General features: G+C 43.1%; 1 protein-coding gene across 1 annotated transcript in view; it reads right to left on the reverse strand.

The window, feature by feature from the left end:
* The window catches only part of PDE4B (phosphodiesterase 4B), a 219,467-nt gene extending 197,284 nt beyond the window's left edge, over positions 1-22,183 (reverse strand). Inside the window, exon 1 of the mRNA XM_075155562.1 lies at positions 21,917-22,183. The gene's annotated coding sequence lies outside the window, so the exon portion shown is untranslated. The remainder of the gene's footprint in view (positions 1-21,916) is intronic.
* Between the last annotated feature and the right edge of the window lie 5,446 nt (positions 22,184-27,629).

A 27,629-nucleotide genomic window follows, 5' to 3' on the forward strand; every position in this document is an offset into this window, starting at 1 on the left:
AGTTCTTCGGATTAACAAAAGGTTTTGGCAAGCAGAGCTGTTTATCTGGCTGCTTTCATACTCTAAATTCATTTCCTCCCACTTTTCAAGAAGGCAAGACACAAAGATTGAGCGATAGCGAAAAACAAAACAAAGCCCGGTGAAACTCGGATAATACAGCACATTCTGCAGTACCATACCTGTTTCTTCCTAACTGGAAGCGCTGCCAGGGCCATGGCACACGTTACTGGGGCAGTATTTTTCCTAGCAACAAAATGCTGATCCTTACAGGTTCAGCAGAACCTGATCAGAGATAAAAACAGAAACCTGAATGGTGAATTAATAGAGAAGCTTTATTAAGGAAAAGGCTGGGATGAAGGAGATTATCTGATCACACTGATAATTACATCACTTGAGAGCTGGGATTCAAGCAACTTGATTCTCCCTAAAGATCATCAAAATTTCACAGGGTGAAGTACGTACTTAGACAGGGTGACAGTCACCAAAAAGAAAAAAAAAGTTATAATCTTTGGTCTAGCTCTCCCAGACGAAACACATGGGTTCCTACTTCAGGCTTGGAAATTGCACACGATTCCTTGCAAGAAAAATAAACCCCACGTGGATTTAACATTGGTCAAAGGCAAGCTGAGGTATAAATAGCAATTGGTACCGAACAGAGATGGTTTTGTATTTTACCCTAAACAAAACCAGCAACTTCAAAATGTGAGAGCAATTCTTTGCCCTTGGATTGCTAAGAAGGTCAGCTTGCTTACAAAAAAGAAATGGAGGTCACGGCCGACTGGTTGCACAGCATGGCGGCAGCACCGCAGGTACTGGAGCTACACGCCTACACCGGGAACAAACGTGCAGTATGTTTACAAGCTGTACATACAACAAAGAAAACTTCAAAGAGATACCAGTCAAATGTTTCTGCAGAAATTACTGAAAAATTACTTTCAGGAATTTTACCATTTTATTTTTGCATCACACACACACGAAGTCTTGAGCCACTGAAGAATTAACTGTACCTTTTCCTCTTTCACCAATTTAGGCTCTAGGCTAATTTTTCCAATATTGAGCCCTAAACTTTTAGCTCTGTGACCATCATTATGTCCAGCTTCTTGGACACAGCCTCCCAGAAATGCATACATAAGAATTTCCCAAACAGCTCTTCTCACTATTTACAGACCAAAAAATGGTCTTTCCCCATTTCCTGTGAACAGAAACAACTAAACGGGATCTGCAGAGCTTATGGCAGCTCCAGGAAACTCACTCCTCCTCAGAAAAGTCCATCCATTGCAATTTTCATAAAATTCTGAGAAGACTTCAGAGCACGACACAAAATGAAAGCAAGGCCATCTATTGGGACAAATGCTTGCAACTTAGGTAAACAGACTCCGAAAAGAAGGATTTGCCCTGGGAGGTAAAACTAGCTTCCTTATCACTGCAATTCTCACATAAACTAAGTTTGCTATAGAAGTGCTAAGGATCTACTGATGCCATCCAACTAGAGAAGTGACTACTTCAGTTTGTCCTCTTCCAAGGCGGCTTTAAGCTTTCTCGTAATTGCCAACCTGTGAATTACAGGCTGAGTATGCAAATAAAGTCTAAATTAGTTTGCTGTTTTTAAGCTATCAGGCATCTGTGTGATGTGATAAAGTTGCAAATTTATCTACAATATAAATTAAACCAATTATTTTATTACAAAAAGCGAATCCTATACACAGGATACTCTTTGTACCTACTTGAGAAAGTTCTGTCAAAGTTGCTCAGGGCCAAATAAAAAACATTAAAAAGCCCCTCCCTTCCCACGTTACCACTGGGTAAATTATCCTTATTAAAACAGTGTCTTAACTTTCATTAGGAGGTTTCTTACCGAGATATCGCCAAGGTTAAGAGGATTGCAAAGACTCATCTTTTCTCTGGCAACCTAATCATTAAAGCTGAGAATAACCAAGTCAGTCTGTTCCAGAAATTCCAGTAACTCTTTGATTTCCAGCAGAGGGTACAATCAGGTTGTCATAGCTCTTCATTTATTTCAGTTATGATAGGAAAATCAATACTAATTTGAACATATCATTACATTGCTTACTGTCATTAGGCCTAATGTGCTCTGCAGAACTCCCATGAAATACAAGCAATATTTTTTCACTATTACTGCTGAGAAAATACGACCATATTTTTTTTCAGGAAACTTTCAGGCAAATGTTAATAGCCTGGACCGAAGAAAGAATTGCAGAAAACACTATTCTATTTTCTTTACTATGTTAATGATTTTTAAATCTTATATTTCTAAAACAGTTTGCCTACTATTGCAAATGCAATTAATTTAAAAATCAGTTCTGACAGCAACAAAGGATACAGTTGAATAGTACCAGCACATACAGGATTTTCAAGGTAATTACTTAGGAAAGTGAAGCATACTATTAAAAGATGCAATTTATACCTTTCTTGTTCCATGTGCAAATGACTAGCAGAGCCTCCCACTCCTCGGAGTGGAGCTGAACAGCATTCAGAGAGCAAAGAACAATTATTATTTATGCTTTTTAAAAAAACCACATCAGTTTAAAAATACAACAAAAAACAGTGCGACAGAAAATGCACGCAACACAAATTTTCCCCCTTTAGATTGGTAGGTTGCTTTTTTAAAAAAAATAGACTTCACGCTCCCCATGTGTTTTTATTAGGAAAGGAGCATAATGCACTAAGCCTGCTGGTCTACATAGATAACGCTGCAGATCAGGCAGGATTAGCATGTGCTGGATGAACAGCATGGGGAAACTTACTGTGTCACCGCCAGCTACTGTGGCACTTGCCTCGTGCCACTTATTTATTTCTTACCTTCCTAAACTCACCCAGATATTGCTCTAGTCCAAGAGGAAAAGTTCTAAAATCCTCAGATCTCTCTTTCCCCTACAGTTTTTATGGAAAGAGCCAAGTTCAAACAGTCTGCAAGAAGGATTCCCCCCCTCCCCCCCCCCCCTTTTTTTTTAAAAAAATATTGGAGCCATGCAGCAAAGCAACACAATGATCCTAAGCACAGAAGTACTAGTTACAGAGGAATACAGAGGAAACTCTAGTTACAGAGGAATATTCCTAACCTTGCCAATTTTTCCCTTTGAAAAAAACCACTAAAAAATAGTGGGGAAAGATGAAATGGGAAATCAGAATTGCAAGAGGTCCCTAGAGAACCAAAATAAAGCTAGCTGAGACTTGCAAAGGAGGGGACCCTCAAAAGTAAGAAGAAATCTTAACTGTACACCGGCTGCACAGCAAGAGGCTGAAGGAGAAAGTCCAAAGCACCTACAAGCAATTCTAACAGCCCAGTGAACAGCAGACCCCTCAAATCCCACAAGAGACAGGCTTAGCTACTCCGTTTATCGCTGCTGCATCTGTGCCTTGCATCTGCACCACAGGGCAGAAGCTCACCCCACAGGCCAGAGGCAAAACCTCTGACCTGAGCTGTGCTGGCCAACGAGGTCTGCAGGCGAGGGGAGCAGTCATGGTGCAACGCTCCTTCTGGTGAAGCCCCACGCAAGTAAGAGTCTTCCTGTAAAGGCCATCTCCACACTGCCCCAGAAGCCTTCCCCCACCCTGCAACGAGCCAGGCACCCTCTCACCCTCTTTTTTTTTTTTTCCTTGTACTGTTCAGGCAGGTAAAAATCCCATAAAAATTAACAAGAATCTCCCCTGAGTCTCCCATAACCCTTCTTGCTGTTCGGTCTTATTTCCAGACAGCTTATGAAGTGGGAGATAAGGGGCTGAACAAGCCTGATCAGATACCCAGCAGCATCTTCAAACAGGAGAAGGCACTAGTCAACAGCTAGGGACAGAGCTCCCCATGCTGCACGGTGGTTTTCGGTACCAGCTAGTCACGCTCAGGCAGGTCCTGCTCATCCCACAGCCCAGCCTCAAAAACACAACCCTGCAGGCCACGAAAGACCACCTAACAAAACAATTTAATTGCCCGAGGCAAAACCTATTCCATGGCCAATTAGAGTAAATGCTTCCATAGTGGTAAGAGCGAGATCAGGTAACTAGCTTTTCTGACCACAGACAGACACAAAAACTAAATAAAAAGGAAAAACGATGCTCCTTGCCAGGTAAACAGCTGCTGCCATTTTTCTCCTGCCCCCCCATGTCCTCTCTTCACCAGGAAGAAGGATTCTGCAGCTGATAAACTGCATTTTCATAAATTGTGCATCCTAGACTGCTCATAAAAGACTCCTGTAAGGAGTCCAAGGAAGGAGAAAGAAGAGTCTGGGAGAGACCCCTCCGTGCTGTTAAATGAGTACAAAATGAGGTTACTCCTAGGGTAACAGCATCTAGCTACACGCGATATATTGTTTCTAACAACCCTGCCTGTCTGCAGCACCATTTTTGTTAGTGAAATACAAAGGATTTATTTTTTTAGATCACAGATTTTGTGCAGCAGTAGCTGCTATTACTCTATTATTAAGTACAGGAATAATCATTCCACGCTACAGTGCATTGTCTCAACAATTTTACACAATATACCGGAACATGCACATCATCTCTCGTAAGAAAAACAGCCACCTATCAACAGTAAAGCTAATTGTCGTCTCAGCATCTCCTACCTAGGTTTCGGATATATTTAACATCATTACAACACTTTTCACCCACAGACCTCAAAGCATTTGGCAAGTGTGCTCAGCCTTACAGTACTGGACAGAAATCCACAGAGAAGAAGTGACCGACTCAAAATCACTTATCAGTCAAAGCAGAGCCAGAATAAGACGGACCAGCTACGCTCACCGTTGCACAAGAGCACCCAGGAAAGAGTACACAAGCTGTGTATGCACAGATTAGAAAAGAGAACCTATTTTTAACTCGCGTTCTTTGCCTAACTCCCCTATTTACTATTTATTGAAAAACAGTCACATTCTGAGGTTTCAAAAATAAGTTAATTGTTCTTTTAGAGCTGAGGAAATTCTCTAAACATAGGATTTTGAGGCTTGTCAGGAGAACTCAACCCCATTCCAAAATTCACGTCTAAAAGCTTCTGTCATAACACTCTCACTTTGGAGTATAAATGGTTCATCAAATGGCTCCACTTTTCAGAAAGTCCCTTTTCATACAGAAAGAGAGAGTAACTAAAGATTAAATTTCACATCTCATCTGCAAAGGCTAAACATGGCATCCGGAGTATTAAAGAGGCCATGACTGCATTAGCTTAGCATTGTCAACTACAAACCTGTTTATCCCAGTTTTTCTTCCACACTAGCAACTTCCAGAATGAAATTTCTGTCTGTCCATCCCACAAAAAGTTAAAAATAAAAATTAAGATTAAAGGAAAAGCCTCTGGGATTCTTCAAATGCACAGATGTTTTCTACCAACCACTAGCTAAGACCACTTCCATTAAAATGTTTTACTTCATATATTTTAAGAGGCATCTATGACAACATTTCTGTATTCTGAAAAATTAATTTATAACAAGAGATTTAGAAAAAGCCTGATTCAGAAGAACATTTAAGCTTTCTTATTCCAGGATTTTTCTTTTAGCCAAAGCAGATGTTACTGTTTCTTTATACTACTGCTATTTTGTTTCCCTCAGTATCTGGTATTTTGCTTGTTGGGAAAATATTTGCATTATTCTAGATTTCAGCCTGAAATGATCAGCAATTTTTAAAAAAAAATGAAAGAATACTTTAGAGCACACTGCAATTTCCTCAGAAATCAAGTGCTATTATGTTAGGTGAAAGTGGTAACACCAGCATTTTCCTCAAACTTCTCATCATAATTTTTTTCCTAGTTATTTAAAACTCTTCAAACCTTTAATTATATGGCGTGATATTTCCAACACTCGGTGTCTGCCTCATGCTGCATGCTTTAGAAAGTTTTGATCAAATTCAATCACTTCAGAGAGTGCAATTAACGAGGAGCGCACTGTTCAGTAACCTCTACTTGCAGCATCCCCGTGCTTCAGAGCACAGACTCACCATTTCACTGGGACGAGCTTCGTGTCAGGATTCTTTTGTGTGCATCACCAGGAAAATCCTGGCTCTTCTGTCCAAATTATTCAACACTGAAGTTGCAAAAGGAATTGCAAAACTGGAAATTGCAAAACGTACGGATGTATGAGAGTCCCAGGTTGTTCAAAGCATGGTCAGAGGAATCCCAACCTGGTTACATCCAGCCTCACCAAGAAAATGACTACTGCTCTGCACACAGCTGGTAATTTTGAGAAATTAAAGCAACTGGAAATGGAGTCTTGATGTCAAAAGTCAACATTTGTATCTATAGATGCAATAACTGGTACCATTTCAATAGTCTCCAGCCTATAAAGTAAGAGATATTCAAGTGAAGACTGGTAACTGCAGTCAATATTGCTCTTCTAATAAGATTTGAAAATTTGGTGGTAAAAGGCAGTTCTTCACATTTGCAGCAATGAAGCAAAAGAATGTATTTGAAATATTTGAGTTCTTTATAAAACAGGTAATTCTATTGGCCACAGATGATTATGTACTACCTCATGTATCTTTTTTCCAGAAATAAAATATTTAGGTATTATCAGTACAGCATTCTTCCAAACTAACCTTATATTAGGGCAGAAGAATACGATGCTTTTGCTTGTTCCAATGCAAAAAAGTCAAAACAACACCATGATGTAGACACGAAATGACCTTTTTATGCCACAAGACATCAGCCTACAAAATGCTGTAAGTCACAAGAGTAGCCTAACATTTCTGCAAGGTTTCCCATTTTGCTGGTATGATGTGCTTTACTCAGACAAAAAAGGCGCTCCTTTCTCTGGATGGCAAAGCAGGCTTTTCTTCTGGGCAGAAGAAATGCCAGCTTTCAAGAAAAAAAGATGTCCTGCCCGTCCTGTATTCTTCTCCCATGAGCCAGGTCACACACTGGAGACCTGAGCTGGCTGCCACGGCTGCTCTCAGCGACGGAGCTCCCACCGGCAAGGCAGCGCCGCCGCGCTGAGCATCAGGGGGCTCGGGGAGGCTGCTTGGATCGTCCAGGGTCTGCCTGCGGACACGATGCCTCTGTACGGAGCTACTACAGTCCTGCTGCAGCCATGCAACAACGTGAGGGCCATGGTAGTGTGCCTCTCACTGTACATGCCCTCTAGACTCGCCTCTCCAGTATGGAAAAATCTTCAAACCCACCAACCTTTTACAGCACCGTCAGGCAACCGGGGCTTTCCGCACCACCCCCAGGTAACAGAATTTTGAGTCAGTTAAGAAAAAGAACTGACTCAGGGCTACTTGCATGTTTTCTTTCATTTCTATAATTTGCTGTACGAAAATAAAGGTAAGGATTTTCAAAGATGAATAGCAGATTAAGAGGATATATGACGTTCTGTGGCCCTACCGAATCATTAAATTACCACCCAGCTACGTGAATCCCCAAAGCGTAAACAGTACAGAGGAGTTTTAAAACTCCATCTTCCAGGATTACCTTACTGAAAAGCTGAAGGGCACCTGTATTCCTGTAGTAAAACAGCAGTATTTAATTACTAAATGGATTTTGCAGCAGGGATTACTCTCCCTGCAAAATTTAAAGCAATATATCCACATCTTTCTTACAGTTTGGAGAGTATAATGTTAAAAAAAAAAGTATCAGCTTTTCACCTTGTTCTTGTCACCCCAGTAGAGAGATCAAAGAATCCCACATTACAAAAGTAAGAGAGTATTTCCTTGGGGCCTTTAGTACAACTATATACTCACCCCCAATTTTTGTACAGATAAATAGATGTGCATTTATCTTCTACAAGTATAATAAACATTTCTATTAACTAAATGGAGCCTGATTACTTTTAACCTTAATTGCTGATAGACAAAATGTTAAGTTTGGATCAGAAATTAAACACTTGGATATCCTTATATTTCAGCAGAAATGAATGTCTACCTAGAACAGATGAATTCCACGTAAACCTGAAGTAACTGCAACACTAGGCCAGCTGATAAATCAGACCAAACACATACCAAGAAGTCTACATATGCTGTCCAACACCTGTGTATTTTTTTAAATAAATCCAAATTCTTACATAAAAATGACAAGCCTTTTTACTACTCATTTTTAAGTGAACAAGATGCAATAAATCTCTCTATATTGTCTAAATATTTTAAAATCACCATAGACCATTACACTACCAAATTACTTCTAGGTTTAGAGCTTGCTGTTATGCAACTGCTCAACAAAAACTTCATTGTTCCTAAGGCAGAAGCTACACACAGTCAGGAGAATTACACTATGAAATAGCAAGCCACTGCTATTTCAAAGGTTTATTATTAATTCTGGATGCAGAATTTCATACTCAGAACCAAGCAGATTACAACGGCAAAAAAGATCTTCACACCAGGCTGAAAGAAGCATCCCAGATTTCTGCACTCTGTTCTTCAGACATCCATGCCATTACCTGGCATCAACACCCGCAGAGAAAGCAGGTAAGTGTTTATGTACTGTTCTGGTAGCAGCTGCACCCTGTGAAAACACCGAGTGCAAATAATGAAAGTACAGAGATATGCAAATAAAACAATCCTTTCCCACATTCACTCTACACAAGTATTTTTTAACAAGGTCAACGAAAGTAATGTACTTCATTCTACATCTATGAGAAGATCCCAAGTAAGTTACAGGAAACAAATCCCTTTTTTTAAACCTCAGTAGATATCCTTTTTCCAGGGGACCTCCAGAAACGAGGGGGTGCTACACTGCAGGACACAAGGACCCACAGATTTCTTATCACCATTATGAAAGAACCTCTCAGAAAGACCTAGCACTGCTACCACTACCGCTTATTTTGGGTGAGTTTTGCCAACTTTCTTCAAGGATCAGCAGACGTGCTGCAGAGACAAGCATTAATCGTTACGCAGATATGCAACAGGAAAATCACATGCTTTTTGCAGCAGATAGGGTGGATAGAATAAGCTCATCCTTCCTGCTGACAAATAAGCTCAGGATTTGGCGAGAGCCTTAACCGTGCAACGTGTCTACAGCGGAGCTTCCCGGGGCACGGACAGAGAAGGGACCAGGGAATAGGATGCTGCCAGCTCTCCATATGTGGGCTTTCAGATCCCTTCCCCCAGAGCTGAGTCACTCAGATCATACATTTTAAATCTTAGCTTCCCAGTTACTATAACAACTTAATGGATTTCTTCTTGATGTTATTAATTACATTCAGTTTAATCTGTTCATACAGGATTTGGGGGGAGGCACTATACGATAGCTTCTCTTCTCCTTTCAAAAGGCTTTTACATTCCTAACTCGCTCCAACGCTCAGGTGCTCCCCCCATAAATCTCCTTCCACTGATAAGGAAATGCTCATATTCCTTCCTTTGAGAACTCAGAATAGAAGGAAATGGTTTTTTCCTGAAACCAAATAAGATGCCCAAAATAAATCTGTGAAAGATCTACCCTCAGCTGTTTCTCTACAGTAAACGGTGCAGAGAACAGCTTGTAACCTGGCTGAAAGTGGCATTTATAATACATCCCAGCAGAGAAAGACTGAGCACTTTGCAAGCAAAACTACCAAGAGCTCAAGCACAGAAGCAGCCAGAATCTAATTTATTAGGTCTACATTTCACAGCCCCAGGGTACGAACAGGCAGACCTCTGCTGCGGAAATGGCAGGAAAATGCAAGAACCTCGAGGCAAATCCCAAGGTCCAGCAGCGTTGCAGGGTGCAGATTTAGCCCCCTTCATTTTCACTTGTATCAGCTTTGGAGCTGGAGATCAGAACTGCCACCTCTACCCAACAGCACAGAAACAGAGGAGAAAAGCAAAGACTTCGCCTCCCCTGGCAGCGCCGCGGGACGGGGAGGACGGGCAAGTTTCCTCAGCCTGGCTGCACAAGGCAGGCAGGGAAGAACGCTTGCCTGCTCCATTCATGCAGGGATTAAACAGCACTGACCTCCTGCCACTTCAGACCTGCAGAGCGTTTAATTAATGTAGAAAGGCTCCAAACACCAAATCCCTTCCTCTTCCGAAGGACGGTGGGACCCTGGCAGGCCACAAGATGACTGCCAGCCATTTTGAGGGCGACAGGCTAGAAAAGACTGAAAACCAGTAGGTCAAGATCTGTAGAGGGGCACTTGCAGCATGTCAGTGTTCAGTATATATTGCTGCATGTCCGTCCAGGGGCAGGCATTAGCTGTCGGCTATTTTCCTTCCTCCACAGCGTGGAGCGAGGGGAGCCCCACGCTGCATCCCTCCCGCAGGCAGAGGCTTCTCAGCACCCAGAGGAGTTAACCCGGCTTGGGAGACAGCCTGTGCATCCTTGCAAATGACTGCAGGTCTCTGCGATAGAAGTTCTGGCAGATACCCAGAGTTAATAAATGAAAATTACAATATCACCTTCTACACGTATTTTTGGAAAAATGTCTACTGCTTACTTAAAGCAAAAGAAGTCCTACTTAAAAGGGCCAAACCATAAGTACGGGGACAACTGGGCGCAATGGAGAACCTGAACTTCCTACAGCCTGAACGACTCAGGAATGAAGCATTCCCACTACCTTCTCCATTTAGATTTATCCATTTTAGCTGTAGAGTGCGGAACTGCACTCATCTGCAGAACCATAGCCACACAGCACTCAGGATAATTTTAACCCCACAGACATATGGAGAACACTCCTTTCACCCTCCTCTGCAGAAAAAGCAAAGATGATCTGATCCTGCAGACTTCCAACAGGGAAAAAAATCTTCTCCAGATATTTTAAATCAAAAAAATTCATGGAAATGATAATAATAGTTGTTTATATTTACAGCGTAAAAACATGCACTACATTTTAGTCACCAAGTATGCAGTGATAAATACGAGAACCCAGGGAGAACAATTTTATGCTGCTTGCAATTTTTTTTTAATTTCAAATGACTAATTTCTATGAATTTAATTACTCTGATTATAAAATACAGTTGTTAGACACCTACAAGTACTCTTTTAAAACCTATCATTGTAACCACACTGAAAAAAAAAAAAAAGTATATGACTGAAGTAAAAAACAGTATGAAGCAGCTGTGCATGCCACATGACTGCACTTCACAGCATTAATCCAGGTGCAGCTTGTTTGTTCCCAAAGACACAATATCAATAATGAAAACCAAAATAGGTTTGGTTTCCTGAAAAGCATAAGCTTGCTTAAAGAAAATCTGTTTTATACAACCACAAAGTAAGTGGTACAAATGCAGAAATAGAATGAATGTGCTCTGGATTAAAAATGCTCTGGCACTATGATGGGAATAATTACCAAATGCGTAAGTATGTATGCTGAAGTACTGGAGATGGGACTGCCATGGCTCTGGAAAGAAGGAGGTAGACCTTAAGATGGTTTTATAACTATCACTTGTGTTTTCCTAAATCCACAGCTAATCTGCAGACTGGAAAAATCGCCTGCACTGCTCAGCGCACTACAAGGTATTGAACAGGAGTTCAAACAGTGCAACAGGTAATGGCAAACCACTGCCTTCAGAACCAGACGATATACAGATGCCTCCGTGCGGCAATCGCCCACTTGCATTGCCATGTCAATCCTCTCTTTTTATCTGGCTGGGATCCACCTCTTAAAAAGAGTGTTGAAAAAAAAATTCAAAGCTCTGCGACTGCCCGGCCTACTCCATGCAAGCAAACTTTAAAAAGATGAGCCTGGACCTGATAGCACTGCAGCTCTGATGTAGAGGCTTCCATTTCAGTTCACCTTTTCCTTACTGTTTTTACATTGTTATACTGGAAAGCAAGCGCTGGTGCCCACCAATATGCAGGTCTTTGATCCATTAGGCAGCCACAAGACCTACCAAATAAAGAGGCAATTAGACATCTCTGCAGAGTAAAATGGAAAAAGCAGTAACTGCTCCAGGGATTGCACCATATTGCAGTCTAACCATATAGCGAATTATGGGAAGGGAGAAGGGTATTTGGGGGCTGGTTGCCAATGCTTTCTCTGATGCATTCAACCCCAGCATAGAAAAGCAGTTTCCTAAAAGATGAGTGCTACAGCAGAAATATCACTACCGCTACCCTAAAGTGAAGCAGAAGAGGAGCACGTGCGTTTCTGCTGGTGAAGAGGCGCGTGGAAGCATAAGCCATTCCGTCGAAAGGACTTTGGAAAATGTCTCCTGCTTGTGCCTTGATTTATAAATAAAACAATGGAGCTCACAAAAGAAAAATGCAGCTAGCATCAATTCCTCCTGGTAATAAGAGCAACAAGCAAACTCCACAACAGTGATACCTCAGGTCAAAGAGAGAAGCAATATTTAATCTAGAAAAATCCATCAAAGATTTCTACTGATGTGCACAAAGTCAATAGGAGTTTGCTTAGGGCTAAGTTACTATTTTTTATCGTAAAGCTTCTCTATTTTTACATGAATCTAAATAAATACCTTATCTTTTGCTTACCAAGTATTTCCTAACTTTTACTACACATAATTGAATTGAGGAATTCATTTCATTACAACTATGTTACATGACAGGAATCTTGCACCAGAACAGTACTAGTCTTGTAGAGACTACTAGTCCTGTAGACTAGTACTCGTACAAAATATTTTTCACACTGATAGTGGATAATTAAGAAACAAGGAAAGATGTTAAGGAATGTATCTTTCTACTTCCTTCTAGTTAGCTACTTGCTGTGGCCTGATTTTTTTTTCCTTTTTTAAAAATATATGGTTTTCTGTGAATATGCCAATAGGCTCCAGAAGAAAACTAAGCATTAGGTAGACAAGTATTTATTTTTATAGTTCTTATGCCTGACTTCATTTGAACACTGCCTTGTTCTTTTGTCGTGGTTTAACCCCAGCCAGCAACCAAGCCCCACCCAGCCGCTCGCTTATTCCCCCCCGGTGGGATGGGGGAGAGAATCAGAAGGGTAAAAGTGAGAAAACTGGTGGGTTGAGATAAAGACAGTTTAACAGGTAAAGCAAAAGCCGCGTGCACAAGCACAGCAAAACAAGGAATTCATTCACCACTTCCCATCGGCAGGCGGGTGTTCAGCCATCTCCAGGAAAGCAGGACTCTGTCACGCATAACGGTGACTTGGGAAGACAAACACCATCACTCCGAACGTCCCCCCCTTCCTCCTTCTTCCCCCAGCTCTATATGCTGAGCATGACGCCATATGGTATGGGATATCCCTTTGGTCATTGGGGTCGGCTGTCCCGGCTGTGCCCCCTCCCAACTCCTTGTGCACCCCCAGCCTCCTCGCTGGTGGGGTGGGGTGAGGAGCAGAAAAGGCCTTGACTGTGTGCAAGCCCTGCTCAGCAGGAAAGAAACCATCCCTGTGTTATCAACACTGTTTCCAGCACAAATCCAAAACACAGCCCCATACCAGCTACTATGAAGAAAATTAATTCTATCCCAGCCCAAACCAGCACATCTCGCCTTTCTGAAAAAAGGCATCTGAAGTCTTCAATATATATTTTAATTGATTCATCAGTGACCCACAAGCAGCTTGAAAAAAAATGGTCCTGTAGCTCCTCCAAATTTACAGAAATGAATGAAAAATGTGAAAAAGCACACAGGCCCAATTTACCTACAGAATGGGGGAAACATTGGACACATGGAAGTAACACATCAAACCTTTAACAGTATAGGCAGGGGATGTCAGGATACCAAAACATTCTGCATACCAGGGAAAAAACAGTGGGGAAGGGTATCCTAAGAGCTATTACAGCAGAATATTAATTGTTATGATAGCAGTAGACCATTTGCCTAGAGCTTCTTGATGATGTACCTCTTTTGGAAGTGTCTCAAGAATCTGTCATTAAGCCCTTGGGGTTAGCAGGCAAGGATGCCACTACACCCCATCTGACCCTCCAACTCTGTTCTTTTTGCACTGTACCTCACCACTAAGGCTCCCTGGAGAAGCTTCTAGAACTTTCAAGGATGGCAATGCTGGGACAGGCTTCCTGCTCTCCTTTGAGGATCCCAAAAGGTACCTGAGAGTTTTCTCCAGTAGGAAGAGGAGCACTTCTGGAACACTTAACATCCTGCTTCTAAATGCTCTTTGTTTCCCGCCCAAGAATGGCTAGAGTTATTGTGAACTCGGGTTCACAGTAACACTAGCCATTCTCAGATGAAAAATAGAGAATCTTGTGCTATTTCCGTGACAGTTTTCCAAGCTGATGCCTACAGCGACTGCAAATGTTATACATGGACGGCTCTTCTTCAGGGGGAATGACCGAAACAGGCAGGGTTTAGCTCTTGCACCATACACAGGCACTGCGAGATTTATGATTAGTATTCCTGAGCACACTGTGCACCCTGAGAATATGATTTTCTTTGAACAGAATCCCATCAAACAGAGCAGCTTCACCCTGAAGGTTTCCATATGTTTTATACTTATTTTCTTCTCAAGAGCTCTTGTGAGGTTGGATCATTTTCTGTTTCTTATTTGGGCTTGTAGTTTCAGAAATGGTTACTACCGAGGATTAATCATTTCGGATTCCTCTCTTCCTGAAGTTCCTGCTTTCCCTATTTATAAGCGCTCTTGAAAGTACCCCTGTTGCAAGGAGCTCCACTACAGATTTATCTTTCACATTTAACAAGTGCTCTGGCAATTTCAGAAGATTTTTTGGGTACTTTTTATTCAAGTGGTATGCAGTCTATTGCTTCCTCGAGCAATTACTGAAATACAAAAGCATGAATGAAACAAAAATCAATTGCAAGAATTTATTTTTCAATCTGAGCATAGTACCGTTCCTTCAACCAATGCTCTGAAGTAATTTTTCACTTGGTGACCATCTTGCAGGCAGAAAGCATTCAATCCACATCAATCTGCATGACTCAGATGTTAAGCTTTGTTTAGCAACAAGAAGGTTAGAGAAGGTTCTCCCCCATCAAGGGAAATTTTCCCCCTTTTTTCTTGACATTTCATAGTTTACATCCCAAAACTGATTCTTACACATCAGTGAGAAAACACTGCGGCTCCAACAACTCCCAGACTTCTTGTATGCTCCAGACAGTGACTTTATTTTGATTAGTTTCCAGAAGAAACACTGTTTCTGGTGTGTGTCAGTGGCACCTGAGTTCACTCAGGACCCCAGGCAAAAACAAAAATGAAAATATCTGGGTTATTTATTCTAGCAAAGGAAAGGGTCAACTTCTTGTTCACAAGTTTAGAAACACTGTTATAAAAGCAAAACATCTAAAAGAATACTGAGGAGAAAATCCTGACATTAAGCTCTCACTCTAGCTATCTTTTGCAGCTTTCCTGAGGTATCTTTGCCTGTAAAAAACACATAGCAACCTCAGCAGAATACGGTCTCTAAAATGTAGCCAACAGGTCAGGTTTTCTTCTGCGTTTAGGAGAGCAGAGGTGACTTCTCTTCCAGATATGCCTTACAAAGCCACCCTATGGCATCAGCTTGATAGCTGCTCCCCACTCTGCCGTGCTTGCCCAGCTCTTTGTAGGCTTCCAAGACCATATTGTTTCCTTGAATTTATTTTAGATGACCTCTCTTTCCCCTTTTCTCTCTTCCTACTTCTTTACTTGTAGAACAGAGCTTCTGCTCTGTGCGTTCTTTTACAACATACGCCTTGGATATCTTGTGCAAAATAATTCTTTCATTGCAAACATCACACCAACAATCCCTGTCCTAGTTCATGCAAGTTGAAAAGTATTTGATAAAAAAGGTATTAGTAGCTGCTGTTTGGTAACCCTCTTAGTCAACCTTTTATTACCTGTTATGTATTAACTACAGTCATTCTAGTTCCACCGTTGCTCACTAACACTTCATGTTTGGAAGGCATATATTTTACCACAAATTGCTGCTGTTCCCTGCAAAGTCTGCTGCTTATAATCAGGTCAAAAGTAGGGTATTATCAGCTGTGCTGCAAATAATTAGAGAGCAAATGAGTACATATTAACTGTTTAGCAGCTAAGTCAGGTCAGTTTAATGTTCTCAGCAGGCAGCTGTTTGCAAATGAAGTGTATTTCAGCAAATGACATTCAAAGTATTTCTCAGAAATGTCATGTAATAGTTTGCATGCCCATACTTCCATTGAAACGTAGCCTAGACCTTCCATTCTCTTCTAGGCATCACTCACGGCACTCCAAGAAACAAAGAGAACATCAGTCACCTCAACTTCTCTGATGCATTGCAAAGGATCCTGGTGGCTTCCACTGCTTTTCTGTTACCAGAAACTAATTTAACATATGATAAAGTACATCATACACTGAAACACTGGCATTTCATCAAATTAACTACAGCCCACAGGAAAACAGAACTGCTGTAAGATTTCTTGGTCAACCAACAGCGAAATCACAGAGGTTTTCAACCTCAGAAGGAAAGGTCCTCTGAATTCACTACTGTTTCAATTATAAAAAGAAACTCAAAAAGACTCGGTTAGCTTAGTGCTTTCATTTTCAGAGAACGGAAAGGGGAAAATACCTCTGAAGAGTAGTAATAAGGATTTAAAGTCTTCAATAACACAGAAATTCGTGAAGCTTGCAGCTCTTTTTGGTCAAGTTCATCTTTCCTGTAAGTGCCCAGACAAGACGTTCCTTGGGCTCTAGCTTCCCCAAGATGGCCTCCACGGCCTGGTTTGAAGGAGCCTCTGGTGTAGGGCACAAAAGGCGCTGACACACTATGTTTAATGTTGGATAGCAAACGTCCCACGGGGGTAGGGCTGCTCTAGTTAAACCTGTGATTTGGGTCTCTGAAAGGAACATCTACATTTCTTCCCAAGGGTAAAGCTAGCGAGGCAAGGGACAAATGTCTTGGTTTACTGGCAAGGAAGGGTCAGTATGGCTACACCAAGGGTTGGATGGAATCCCTCAAGGAGTGAAGGCTCAAAAAAACCTTAGAGCTGACTCCACTTGCTGGGACAGGAAAGCAGTCCCTATATTGCTGTTGGCAAGGGTGACTGCCTAACAGGAAACATCTAAGCATAGCAAGTTTTCATGGAAACCTGGATCTTAACTCCAGCTCAGCAAGGCTGCTCATCTTCAGAGCTCATCAAAAGACATTTGCCTACTTGGCTCCAGCCATCACAGTTTAAGGACCATAATTTAGCACATTTCTTAGTGTGTTAGCTGCTCCCATTTCCAAATCCAAGCTCAGAAACTCAACCCTGTGGCTGTAACCACCATCAAGTCAAGACTTATCCTTCAAAGCATTTCCCCCTGTTAGTATCACCCTTATTGGTGTTACAGAAAGAAATAGTCATTAATCCACAGGTTGCCAATCCCTAATCCTAATTTTAGTCACACTACTACATGTAGCATTTCTACATGTGAGGAAAAACACCTAAGTTCATGACAGATCTCTTTTCCAGTGGCTTTTTATGCCATGTTGCACTGAACTCTCAGCTACTTCCACCCCACCAGAATCTACTGTAACTTCACCTAAGCCAACAGTAACTCCATATCACCCACCCACATCATCCTGAGCCCAAACGCCACATCCATTCCAGCCTCATTTCACTGTCCCAGAGGCCGTCATAAACCATTCGTTTGTGCTAGCTCCAGCTCTTACCTGTCTCTCAACTCTGTAATGATTTAACAGCAAAGATGTTCAGCCATAAGGTACCAAGCTTTATAATTCCATCCCAAATAAGCTACCTTTTTTCCTATATAAAATAGATCACTCTGTACAATACCTTTGGTCTACATTGTCCCAATCCCCAACCTACATTTTCAGTACCACCAAGATTGTCCTTGCTTCTTCCAGGCCCTGAACCTGCACAGATGCCTCCAGATCCTACGACTTGGTTTGTCATAGCCTGGTTTCATGACTCTCCTACCAACAGTAAGCAACCCTGGTTGCCCTCGTGGAAATTATCAGTGTCCTACCCACACCTGATAACGCCTCCCCCCACAACGGGACATCTTCCCTCCCCTCTCTCTGCCTGCTGGCCACCTCTCAGAAGGTAAAAGAGAAGGCATAGTTTGAAGGAGGCAGTCAAATCCCATCACGTCCTCAAAGCCCATGACATAGCTTTTGGTCCCACTCGCCTCCTCATTCCCCACTGGCAAAAATATATATAACGCTCTTTGCTTGGCTTCCAAAGAGGAGAGAACATTCAGGAGAGAGAGATGGATGGAGGGGAGGAAAAAAATCCCACAAACCACACACACAAAAAACCCACACAGACAGAAAGAAAAGGGAGAAGCAAAGACAACTACAGGGGAATTTTCTGGATCTTCTTCCCCTGACTTATTAATAAAATAAATAAAGTGTATTGTTAAGTGCACAAACATGAGAAAGCGCCAAACGCAGAGTGCACACGTGCACTTACAGAATTACATTTTTTAAGCATCTGAATAGCCGCAGATCTAATCCATCATCATCCGCTAATCTATTTTCTCATCACTGACAGTAACGCCAGATGCTTCAACAGAAAGTGCAAGAAATTCCACTGTAGGCAGACATAGAATAATCTGCTCTCCTAGAAAGTTTCCTCTAAGCCTTATTTCTCAGAGACTGGCTTAAGCTATGAAGGTTAAACATTTACATCTTTTCTACAGCTCTCCGAAATTGTCTTTTTAGTATTTGGAAAGTTTTTCATACTTCTGGATACTTCTGTGATTTACAGAAATTATTTTGGATCTAGCCAAGTTCTGTGCCTCAAGAACGCTCTGGCAAATAGTCCCTCAGTCTAATTATACATCTAATGAAAAAAAAAATTAAGTCTCTTGAATTTTTCAATTTCACTGCATGCCTACTTGTTCTTATATTGTATGACCAGGAAAAAGGTTCTTAACTTACCTTCTCTATACCATTCATCATACTCTCTCTAATATGTTAACCTGAATACGGGATATACTCTTAAACTATTTGAGATGTCATGGCATGTAGGGCTTACAGACGAACAGAACCAATGGCATTTTACACTCACAGACGGCACTAACAGGAAAGAGGAAGAGGCCTTTCACGCATGTTTTTAGCAAGCAACATGATACTATCATTTTGTCCTTTTTTTGTAAAAACAAGTTTTTAAAGCTGAAAAATAAGTTCATAATTAAAGAAATTCAGCTAAAATGTTTTACCTAAAACAGTTAAATAACCATTCCTCTGCACTGCCTGAAACCAAAATATTGCAGCAGCAAGAATCTGAAAGTGAAGCTGAGGAATTATTTTAATTCTCTAAACTAAGAGAAATACAGGGGGAAAAAAAACAGAGCATGAGTAATAACATCAGATTAATATCCTTTTTCTTAAGAAGCAATATTTAATGTATGTAGACACACAGTCATTTGCAATAGCCTTCAAGTTTAGGGGAGTTCTTTCACATCGTCATTCGTTCTATGCCTTTCTAATATTTTTTTGCGTCTGCTAGGGCTATATTTATCCTACTACCATAATTATACAGTTTCATTTACTGATGGAACTATTGTAATGATTTACATGCTTTATTTTCTTCATAATGGGCATTTAATTTAAACAAATAAAGATATCTCTAAACACCATTTTGTCACTCTCTTTCTCAATGCATAAGAACTGCCCACATCTGTACTGGGCATAGCTTGCACCACTTGGATCCCTTCAGGGCGGGGTTGTTTGGGTAAAACAAATCATCCCAACTGGCCCAACTTGTCAGTGCCTAAAATTGCCATTTTAGGAAGGATTTTACAAATCTGTCCATGGCTATCCATTTCAAATACGGAAATTCAAGACAGTTGATTGTAACGACTTTAAACAAGACTACTGTTCACAGAGATGATTAGTCAGCTAATCTGTTATAAGCTTCCTGAAAGATAAGTCACACTCTGAATAAGGATTTGAATGCTGAATAAGGAGAGGCTTCCATGCGAGTTGCAAAGAGCTGGGAAGTAAGTACCGGGGTGGCTGGGGAAGAATAGGAAGGTCTGGGACACAAAGCTGCCAGCGCTGGGCAAACGGAGGGGCTGGTGAGCGCCCAGAAAAGCGAGAGGAAAGACGACGAACAAAGCAGCATAACTCTCTGTAGCACTTTCATGGTACTTCAGAGCAGCAAGAAAGGAAGCAGCAGAAGGATCTAATGATTACATTCAGCACGGTCAGACCAACAGGTATGGAAAATGGTTTGGACAGTGAGATTGTCATCAAATATACAAAGGCATATAGTGGTACAAAAGTAACTGCAAAGAAGGAAACTGCAGTACCCAGAAGGCACAAAGATCAATGAAGAGTTTTTGCAACCTAGTTAGGAAGAGGAGAGGCTGTCTTTGCAGAAGGTAGCACCCTATTTACCACCAGAAAATGCGAAGAGGGCCCTACCTACAAATATCAAAATAGCGTGGTATCAGGATTTGGTATACCACTTATCTCCATGACACAGAGTAGACTTCGCTGAATTTTTGCACCTGGATGCAAATTCAACCTGAATACGTTTTTGGAAGAAGCAGCCGAGAAGGCTGAATCTTGTATTTTACTTCAGGTTCACGTTTAAGCGTTACATTAAAAATGGTTTACTGGAATCTAAAATGTCCAAAGATGAGAATAAAGTAAGATATAGGTGTACCTGGAGTACCTGAGCAGGCACATGGAAACATATTAAAATAGATTAGATGACAAGAGAAACAGATTACAATGAATAATCTGCTATAGACAGCTAGTATACTTAATAATGTACTAGAAAAGCACCCTTTGTACTAAAGAGCTTTAGATTCTAGATGATTTATAAATCAGAGATTTGTTTACAATCTGGCCACCATCTCTGGAGCTGATAGCGAGGGACACAGCACACGAGCGTCTCTCTCAAAGTGGTATAAAAAGTTCTCTGTTTCATTGGATTCAAAACGTGCAAATGCAATTATTCAGCTTATTCACTGCTGCTTCCTCTGGACATCAGAATTTCAGAGAAGACAAAAAAAAAAGCATTGTACGAATTCTGCTGTTAAGATAACTTACAAATCTATCAGGAATTCTCTCTTCAGTGTAGCTGACCTCTTGGGATATTTTATATTGCAGCAGATGCACACAAAACAACTCCTCACCTCCGTGGCTATGTTCCACCCCAAGAGACCTAGGGTAAATAGCTCGTTGCCTACCAGAGCCGATATATCAGTCCTCAACCTTCACCCAAGGAGGTGAAAGGAGCACCCCTCTCTGCTCTCCTGCATGGGCTTGCAGGCAGCTGTTGCCTCGGAGCTGATGCGGAGCTACGCAGAGGAAACACTCAACTTCCAGATCCTCTCTAAACTCACAACTCCCACCAGGCACCGAACTGAGAAAAGGAGAACCAGAAAAAACAAACTGACTCAAACCACATGTTAGCGAACATGATGCTAACTGTAAAGCCTAGAAGAGAAAATGTCACAGAGAAATTAACGTTGGCAGGGCTGACCCGACAAGAAGTTACAAGGACCCAAGGCTGCGGATCACTTTGGAGGTACGGCCGACGTCCGACCCATTTCAGAGGCGGAGGCATGGCACGGCATCCCCCAGCCCACGGCCGGTGGTACCGCGCAGGGAGAACACGACTCCTGGACACATGTTTAATGAAACGTGATGCTGCAACAAGACAGCCTTAACAGGTCCAATATAAAACGAGCAATTCCAACAGAAATTTGGAAAAAATGCAAGAAAACGATTTAAAAAAACAACAATTAAAGTACATCTTCCCTCTTTGGAAAACCACAACCCTGTGTTTTTTTTTAAACTATCAGTTCCTAATGCCATGTGATTCAAAACGACAAAACTTGCTGAAACCACCGAAACAACCCACAAGTGACTAAGACGTTTTCCTCAATCACACCTGCTGCGCGCAGGTAGCGACGCCGCGCACCCCCACTAACCCCGGGCACGTAACGGGTCCCAGCCCTCCGGGACCCCGACGCCCTCCGCCCCCGGGACCCCAGGGCCGGGCGGCTAACGGACCCCCGGCAGGGCGGCGGCCGCTGCCCCGTCCCTCCTGCGCCGGGGGCTGACAGAGACCCGGCCCCGGGCGGCGGCCGGGGGAGGCGAGCGGCGGCGAGGCGCAGGCGGCAGCCTAACGCCGCTGCCGCCCCGGCCCGGAGCGGCGGGCAGGGAGCCGGGGAGCGCTTACCTTCGCCGGCAGCCCGGCGTCGTCTCCGGGGGCTCTGCCGCTCTCCCCGCGGCGGCGCAGGTTCCCCGTCAGCCCCGCTCGCCGCCGCTCCTCAGCGCTCCATGGCTCCGCCGCTCTCCCCAGCCGGCGCCGGCAATGGCAGCGGCGCGGCGGCTCAGCGCGGCGGAGCTATCGGGGCCACCACCTGCCAGGGCTGCGCTAGCGGCTCGGCTGCGCCCCGCTCCGCTCCCTTCCCCGCGCTGCCGGCAGGGAGCGGCGCCTTCCCCTGTGGGCGCGGGGCGGGCCCGCCTCAGCGTCCCGCTTCCCGCCCGCCGGGCGGGGGCGGCGTGAGGGGCGAGCGGCGGCGGGCCGGGGCTGCGGCCGACCAGACCCGCAGCGGCCGCTGTCAGGGGGGCGGCAGCACCGCGGGGGCCCTCCGGAGCCTTCGGCCCTGCCCTGCGGGGGAGCCCAGGCCTAGCACCGCCCGCCGCGGAGCCATGAGGCTGTCCCCCCTCCTCAGCCCTCCGGGGCGGGCAGCCATCGGTGAGGCGCACCGGCACCCTTCCGGCCTCTCTAGCCGGGTTTGGCCAACAACCCTGCTGGGCAAAGGTGAGCTTTGAGAGAAGGTCTGCTGCAAATTACCCAGGCATAAAGCAGAAAACCAATATATTGTTGCATCCACAGGGGCAGAGCAGGAGAGGAAGCAGCTCACGGCGCTTTGAGGACTTGCCTTAGGAACCATTGCCCTCAGCACCCGGCACCCGAAGGCACGGAGCAGAGGACAGCCCAGCACAGCCATGGCAGAGGCACCACCAGTCCCCTGGAAGGTATGCACAACTCTCCACGCGTGGAAAGCCGCGCCGACGGAGCTTGGCCAGGCTGGCAAACAAGCAGCTTAAAAGCGCAACAACAAAGTGTCTCACATCTGTATGCTAAAGCCACTGGCTGGTCATACCACCCCCAAACACCCATGATGTGGACGATAAGGATAACTCAATTTTATATGGTTTTGTTACAGTAGGAACTTCTGTTTGATCCTAACAGTGATGCGAGATCTTTGGGTGTTTGATGTCTTTATCAAAGGCCAAGTTTCTGGAGTAAAGATGTGAAGCAAAAGATGTGCAGAACTCGGTTTATATTTTAAAAGAGGACGTTTCTAGTCTTCACGGTTGAGGAGCAGCATTTAAAAGGTTTAAAGAACCTGCTCCAACTCCTAAAACCTCAGAATCCAGAATACAAAAATAAAATGTATTCATTATAAAACCTTTTGAATTAAGAGTTAAACTCGCTCTTTGTGGATGACACATAGACCCTTGATTTTTTCCAGGGATTAATGACTACAGCCTCTGAAAACTGAACAGAAGGCTGCTGTGTTGCAATTCTTGCTCAAGTACCATCCCATAGCCTCGTATCCCACAGACCCACAGTACAGACCACACCAGATCTTGATAAACCAGTCTTTATGCAGTGCAGTGTAAAAGAACAATATTGAATGAATGTTTTGTACCGTATAATCATAAAGAGGAAAAAAGATTGTCTATATAGCTATTCAGTTACATTGTGGTAAAACTAAGAGTTAATAACTGCCTGATAGAAATCTATAATATACAGAAGTTGCTTTTTAGCACGCACAAAATATAAAACTAATTATCAATGAAAGTTCAATTTTCCCCTCCCCCCAGATAAGTGCAAATTTATTTCTGTACATGTAGTATAAAAAAGTGTAAGACTGCTAACGGTTGTAATTCAAATGATGACTTTGGGTACGTACTGTATTTCCTTCATTACTTCATATTGCAAACAAGGGTATAGAAGAAGGGCAACCTGATGCTGTAGTGCCAGAATTTTTAAAGCAACTGAAAGTCATTTCTCTAGAATGTTTTGCACCATTATAACTTACCACCTCATCCTTTCCTTTGCCAATAAAATACCGCTATTAGGCATTTACTAGCCTATCAAAAAAAGAAGATCTGCACAACTATATTGGACAACCCTTCCAATATCGTGGTTGGATGTGGAACTAAGGATGCTTATGTTTGGACACAGGAGCTGAACTTTGTTGTTCACACAAAAGCAAGATTCCAGAGGCTGGCGAAACAGGGACTCCAACTGAGTTTTGGCAGAAATAGGAGCTATCACCTTGCAGAGCAGCCAGCTAGGCTCTTGCCTCTGTGACCACCTCCAGTTCCTGCAGAGGAAGGCCGTGTAGTGCCATGCCGCTTTACTAAGCGGCTGTCCAGGGATAGTTCACCCCTGTGCGAAGCAAGAGTGGCCAAAGCAGCCTGTGTGCAGGAGCCGTGCTTGAGACGGAGCTGTGAGCCTCTGCAAGCCCCGGTCAGGATGGCACTGTAGGTCTGAAAGTGCTGGGGTGGCTTACGGCCCCATACGCTGCCTGCCATGGATGGACACATACCGATCTGCACCAATACACAGGCTTTCCCTGCCCCAAGCCTCACCCTTAGGTAGGGAACACCTTCATTTTTGTCATGTGAAGGACGTGCTTTTGGGAAAGAGTAAGGCGCACAGGCCCCAGTTGCCTGCAAAAGAGGCAAGCTAGACCAGCACCAGATCTAGTCTGACCTCCTGTACTTCATAGGCCATTACATTTCACCAGTTATCTCCTGCTCAGTATTATGTATTTGACTAAAGCTTATCTCCCAAAGTCACCCAGCCTGGGTCAGAAGATGGGACAGACAAGTTGCCACTTAGCAATCTGTTCCTCTGGTTGCTCACTGACAACAATAAAATATGTACTTAACACTCTGATTTGAACTTGTTTTACTTCAGCTTCAAACAGTGGTTCTTATGCCCTCCCCTGCTACACCAAAAACTTACAGTATTTTACATGCTAATCAAATCACTGCTTAATCCACTTTTTGATAAGCCAAGCAGATCAAACTCTTCAAATTCATTATACATGGCTTTTTCTTCACTCTTCAAACATTTTTACATTTTTTTTCTAGGCCTCTCAAAACATGCTAATACCTTTTACAAAATTTGGGCTGCAAAACCATGTGTAGCATTTCAGCAGCATGCAGGAGCAGTGAGTAGAAGCAAGGTGATGTCCAACACACCCCCCTCCCATATGCTGCCTTGGTCAGAGAGTCATGTAAGAAATCTGATCAAGAGTCTGGTGTGCAAGGGTGTTAAACTTTGTGAAACTCTACGGTGAGGTCAGGTTCAGCAACCCTTCCCTAGATTCTAGATTTAATCTCTGTGGTTTAGGTTCAGGCAAATCCGTGATTGTTGGGTATGGAGAGTTAGGAGGGTTGTCTCTTAACTATAAGCACCGAACATACATAAGTTATGGCAGGACATAAAATTCTCAAATGCCTGAAAGAAACCCTTATCCTCTAGACTACAAGGCCAGAAAAATTAAAATCTTGCTCTTAGTCCCTCAGAGCCTTCAGGCATCACATACTATCTTTTAACTGCCTGGCAACAAGAAATATCAGTAATCCTGATTCAGTCAGCGATTCACGAACACTGACGGAGTTCCAAAGCCTAATAACAGACAGCAGTGCTTCACCCTGATGGGAGGAGGACCTGGTCGTTATTGCTGCATGTTAGCTTGCAGCAGCAGCCTCAAACGATCCTCCTCTCTTCACCGCGCTCTGGCTTTCTGACGTCCTGTTGGAAACCTGAATACTGGTAGCAAAGGCTGATACAGGGAGGATGAAATGAAGAAACTCCTTAGAGCTCATGCTGTGATCATATCACAGGCTGTGATATTCTTATCTTCCTCTGCTGAATCTGCCAAGTCAACTTCAAGAAGTTGTCAATGGCACTAAAATATTCCACTGACCCTGAGCACTCATAATCTGCACTAGAACTGAATACTGAAAGCTGCAAAGCTTGCTGTTCTTACACTGCTGTACTAATATTTACCAAATACCATTCATGAGCACAAGTTTTTCATTATCAAGAAGCTCTAAACACCCTAAAGGACTTAATACCCATAAATCTGACTGATATCCTGCCAGCCTTGTGGAAAGGTTCTAAGTGACTTACACTGACCAATACTGTATGACCAATGCCTTTGTTATTCCCCACGGACATTTAACTCTCAAACACGCAGTAGTCAGGCAAATCCTGAAGATTCCCACTTGTGATACATCAGGTTATCCAGGTACTGTTCATGGCCAAACCTCCCCATTCCTGTGAGGGTCCACAGAGGTGCTGCCCAAAGGCCACCTCCAAGTGCGTCTCTGAAGCTAATATTCACGGCTCAGCACAAATTTAGGCCAAGGCATGGAGATGAAGCAGTTTTACTGGCAGTGATGAATTGGTCTCCTCCTCGCAGTAGGTAGGAGGCAGGCATCTGTTCTCATTCTCCAGAGTCACTTCATGCTTAAACTTTTGACCCTGGGATCCCACTGCCTTCCATACAGGAATTGGCAGGATAATACACTAGGAGGCTTTGGATGCTTTCTGAAGGGGGATAGCTATTTCACAGTAATGGGACCGTGTTCCTCCACTGCTGGATGTTTCACTTACAGGGTCTCATACCAGTCAGTGGGCAGACATCTGGCGATAAACGCTCAAGTGCCAACAGTGTGGAGATGATGCGCAAGTGGTCAGTTCGGGCAGTAACTCAGGAGTATTTTTGGGTGCATTATTGACACGGAGCTCTCACTTACCAGTCTGAGTAATGCTTTTCATCATCTCCAGGTGACTTCTTACCATTTCTGTCCTATTCTGGTGTATGACTTGACTGCAATTATTCATGCCTTCGTCACCTCTCGGTTGAAGTGCAGCACTTCAGAAACTCCAGCTAATATACAGGATATTGCAGAACATCACCTCAGCAGCACCAGTAACCATCCTGGACTTTACTCAAGTTCCCCGTAAAACAAAATCAAGTGTAGAGTTCTCACCTACCTAATCCTCAGTGCTGCAAGCCCATCATGGTCAAAAGGCTGCCCAGTAGGACAAAGAGTATTACTGACACCTTCATTACTGCCGGTCGGTGGAGGGATGGTATGGCTTTATGGCCAGAAACCAGAAATGTCTCAGGATCAAATCTGAGGATATGGAATGAACCAAGAAGTAAATATGATTAATAAATGTGTGGCCAATTATTACTCCATGTGAAGTGGACATTTCTTGGGCTTTGCTTTTTCTACTATAAAAAAAATAGAGCAATGTATATGTAAGAGAGGATGGGAAAAAAGTCCTACTTACCAAAATAGGACACTATTGCATGCATATTTTTTTTTTCCTGAGGAGACTGAGAGAAAAAAATAACCTGGCAGATGTTAGTAATTTTGCTTAATGCACTCAGATACTTTGGCAATAAATGTGGTAGGAGAGCTTGTACAGAATAGAATAAATGGCTTCAGTGAGGTACTGTCAAAACAGTAAAAAGAAGATACGTTTCCTATTAAAATAGAAAGAAAGTAAAAGCAAATGCGTTTTGAATGAGGATGGCTGATATTAGCAATGCTAAAAATAAGGGGAAGCGAAGGGGAGCACAGCCCTTACTCCACTGCCAAAAGAAAAAGGAAAATCTTTGTCTCTCAGGTGAAATTAGTTCCCTCCCCAGTCTCTTCTTCGCTGGTTAGCTAGTTGGGGTTGCACCATGAAGGACATCACTGACAGAAAGGTTTCCCAGTTCCTACGCCCTCCACCACTCCCCCAACAGGCAGCGCAGCCCCAGGGCTTCCACTGAGAAGATGGTTCCCATTTTGTGGTATTTTGCGTAATTTTCTGGGGTTTTTTGTTGGTTTGTTTT

The sequence above is a fragment of the Calonectris borealis genome, chromosome 8, assembly GCF_964195595.1.
Source record: "Calonectris borealis chromosome 8, bCalBor7.hap1.2, whole genome shotgun sequence".
Taxonomy (NCBI): domain Eukaryota; kingdom Metazoa; phylum Chordata; class Aves; order Procellariiformes; family Procellariidae; genus Calonectris; species Calonectris borealis.